The following is a 4509-nucleotide window of genomic DNA, read 5'->3' on the forward strand; positions in this document are numbered from 1 at the left end:
ATTAAAACGATCAATTAAAAAATTTCATATAAAAATGAGATATTAGTTTTTGAACATTTGATATTAGTAACCCATCATATTGGTTCTTGATATTGTAACAAAGCCTATTTACAAATCAAGAATGTCCATGGTAAAATGAGGATAAATCTTTTTACTTAAAAATCTTGTTACATAATTTTTTTTAATGTATATATTGCTTAACTTATATATATTAATTTCTTTAAAAATTAATAATAATAATCATCATTTAAAATAAAGTTATAATTTTCTTAACTTTATAGATATGAAATGTGCAATTGTTAATTTATTTCGTATAATTTAATTTATATAATTATACTAATTAATAATAAATGAAATGTACACTTAAAATATTAAACTAATAACTTTTTAACTAATTTATAAAAAATTCAATTAATTATTAACTTATATATATAAAAAATTAATTCATTATATTTTCAATAATAAAAATGATTAAAAAATAAGTTTCCAAAAATATATATAATTTAATTTATATAATTATAATGAATCTTAAAATATTAATTTTTTTATAAAAAAATTATAAAAATACAAATAATTATTAAATATATAAAAAATTAATTTAATTTATATAATTATAATGAAATTTAAAATATTAATTTTTTATTTTATTTTTTAAATATGAGTAATTATTAAGTATATAAAGAATTAACTCCTTGTATTTTCAATAATAAAAATTATTAAAAAAACTCCAAAAATAAGTCTTCATTGTTATGTAATTGTATCCGATGATACTTTTCATTATATGTGGAAGTTAATATTTCTTTTATTATTCAAGAGACAACATATGAAAGCTTCCCATGGTTCGGGGAACCATATGTTTTGAAGATAAATTCAACGCAGCATGGGATGGGACCAATGGTGTGAAAAGAATTTCATGGTTTGAATGAAGGGACGTAAGCACCAATGGACATGATGACTCGTAAGTCTTCTGCTCACAGTGGGTGTATGTTTTGAAGATAAATTCAACGCAGCATGTGATGGGACCAATGGTGAATCAATGGCGTGAAAAGAATTTCATGGTTTGAATGAAGGGAGGTAAGCACCAATGGACATGATGACTCGTAAGTCAGTGGGTGTCGGTTGTCGCAATGACCTCGCGGCCGAAAATGGATACCAAAGTGATTCAAGTGTGAGGCCCATGAAAGATTAGCATTTGAAATTGTTATAAATGAAGCATAATGAAAAATGGCCCCACTCTTTTTCTCGTCAAATCCCTAATTCCTACCGCACAATATCAACTTCACCCATTGAAAACGACTATATATGAATTCCAGACTTTTCAAATTAACAATAATAAGGTAGTGTGACAGATAGCGACGCCCCACTAACTCAAAATTGTTGGAAAATGTGGATGAGACAAGGTATGAATTCACACAAAATACAAGTGGGTGCTCTTCTAGTGATCACACAAAATATGATGATTACAATGAATCCAGTGAAGGTATTTAAATTTTTTCCAACTAGCTAATTACCTAAAATATCTTGACATGCGATCACACACTCAAAGTCATCTATCACTTAACTCGACCTAACTCAACACTCAAACACTCAATCACTCAATCACTGATTCTCTATGTTTAGCCAACTCCTCATGTAGGAGTAATTATCTTATTTTAACACTCCCCCTTAATTATGACCACCAAACTAAAACATGACTCATAACAACTCAAACATGTCTGCTGATCTATGTCTCAGCTAGGCTTACAACACCTAAGTTTCTTCTATGAAACTCAAACACATCTTATGCTAATGACTTAATAAATATATTAGCCAATTGATCATAAGATTTACAAGGCTTCAAGTGAACTTCTTCATTGTGCACAAGTTCTCTAATAAAGTGATATCTAGTGTCAATATGCTTTCTCTTCTGATGAAACACACTATTCCTGGATAGTGCAATCACTGAGGCGTTGTCACAATATATTACTATTGATCCTTTTTGTTTGTACTTGAGTCCATTAAATACTCTTCTTAACCACACTGCTTGACATGCTACTGATGTTGCTGCTACATATTCTGTTTCTTCAGACAAAAGTGTCACAATGGGTTGCTTCTTAGATGCCCATGAAATCACACTTGAACCAAGGTGGAACACAAAACCAGAAGTGCTTTTCCTATCATCCAAACTTCCTGCAAAATCACTATCTATGTATCTGATCAAATCCTTCTTTTCTGTGCTTGAATACATTATGCCACAATCTCTAGTTCCTACCATATATCTCAGAATTCCTTTTCCTGCACTCCAATGTGTTTCTTTTGGAGTCTCCATAAATATGGAAATCAAACTCACTACTTGCATGATATCGGATCTTGTAGCTGTGAGATACATGAGGATGCCAACCAATCTTTTGAATAGGGTTGGATTGACATATGATCCTTCGTCATCCTTGCTTAACTTTGTACCTGTTGCAACTGGTATAGGGACATGTTTGCAGTTTTCCATCCTGAATATTTTCAATAAATCTTTGGCATATTTATTTTGACAAATAAAATTTCCTTTTTTCAGATTGCTCAACTTCTATGCCAAGAATATTTCATGAGACCAAGATCTGTCATCTCAAATTCTTTGATCATGGCTGCTTTAAATTCATCTATCTCAAAATCACCTGTAAAAATCATGTCATCAACATATAAGCAAACAATTAAAATCTGTCAATGCTCATTTACCTTTGTGTATAAGGTAGGCTCAATGTTGCTTCTGCAAAATCCGTTCTTGATCATATAGGTGTTAATTCTGCTATACCAAGATCTAGGTGCTTGCTTCAGTCCATAGAGTGCTTTCTTCAATCTGTAAACTTTTTCGTTGTTACTTTCAACTTCATATCCTGGAAGTTGCTGCACATAAATTTCTTCTTCTAGAATTCCATTCAAGAAGGCTGATTTCACATCCATCTGATATACTTTGCACTTGTTCGGAGCTATTGTGGCTAGAACTGCTCTTACAATATCCAATCTTCCTACTGTAGCAAATGTTTCTCCAAAGTCTATTCCTAGTTGCTGTGAGAATCCTTTTTCTACAAGTCTTGCTTTAAATATATCAATTTCACCTTTCTCATTCAACTTTGTCTTGTACACCCACTTCACACCAATGAGATTTTTGTCATTTGGTAAATCAACCAAATCCCATGTGTCATTCTTTTCAATAGCTTCAATTTCTTCATCCATCGCTTTTACCCAATTTTCATCTTTGATTGCTTCTTCGAACGAAGAAGGTTGGAATGAAAACAATGCAAAATTTAAACTAACATCCAAATCATCATAAATATCTTTCAAACTTCTCATCTTTCTCTTCCCATTTCTTGATTCATCACCTAATTGATTGCTGGGAGAAACTTGATCTGTTGATCTGCTTGAAGATCCATGCTACTTTGAAAATCTTGGAGTCTTTGTTGGTGTGTCTCTATTTGGTGTCTTCACCTGTGATTCTTGCTGCTCATTTTCTGCTACACCATCTTCTTCCATCAGTGGAACTTGTGCATTAACTGTTTTGTCTACAGTTCCATTCCATGACTCTTGTTCCTTGAACACAACATCTCTGCTAATTATGGTCTTCTTTTTGACAAGGCTATACAATTTGTAAGCTTTTGATTGCTTACTATAACCAGTGAATATGCATTTTTCACTTTTATCATCCAATTTTGACTCTTCGTTCCTTAGGCACATGTGCAGAAGCTACACATCCAAATACTCTAAGATGAGATACACTGCAATACATACCTGACCATGCTTGTTCTGGTACTTTGTTCATCACTTTCTTTGTAGGAAATTTGTTGATCACATAAATAGCACATGCAACTACTTTTGCCCAATACACATTAGATAAGTTTCTTCTTTTCAACATGCTTCTTACCATGTTCATAATTGTCCTATTCTTTCTCTCTGCTACACCATTTTGCTGCGGTGTGTATCTAGTTGTAAACTGCTTTCTAATCCCATGTTGTTTGCAGTAATCATCGAATGCCTTTGAGTCATATTTTCCACCACGATCTGACCTCAATACCTTGATCTGTCAATCAATTTGGTTCTCTACTAAGGCTTTGAATTCTTTGAACTTTGCAAAAGTTTCATACTTCTGCTTCAAGAAGTAAACCCAAGTCTTTCTGTTGTAGTCATCAATGAAAGTGAGGAAGTAACAACTTCCACCAATCGACTATGTCCTCATAGGTACACACAAGTATGTATGCACTAGCTCAAGAGGTTGCTTTGCTCTATATGTAACTCCCTTTAGAAAAATTTCATAGTGTTGCTTTCCCAAGATGCAACACTCACAAGTACTAGCAGGTTCTTTGATTTGTTTCTGCTGCAACAATATTAACCCAGAAAAGTGCAAGTGTCCAAATTGAAAGTGTCATAACCAATAATCATCAGAACATGCAACCGTAAAAGAACTCACCTGACCAGTGTAATTCAAAATTAGAGGAAAGAGTTTGTTCCTCGTCATCTGCAACTTTGGTATCAGCTACTTGCTTG

The sequence above is a fragment of the Pinus tabuliformis genome, chromosome 6 (assembly GCF_031772625.1).
Source record: "Pinus tabuliformis cultivar Carrire ecotype Pingquan chromosome 6, CPIR1, whole genome shotgun sequence".
In the NCBI taxonomy this organism is placed as follows: Eukaryota; Viridiplantae; Streptophyta; class Pinopsida; order Pinales; family Pinaceae; genus Pinus; species Pinus tabuliformis.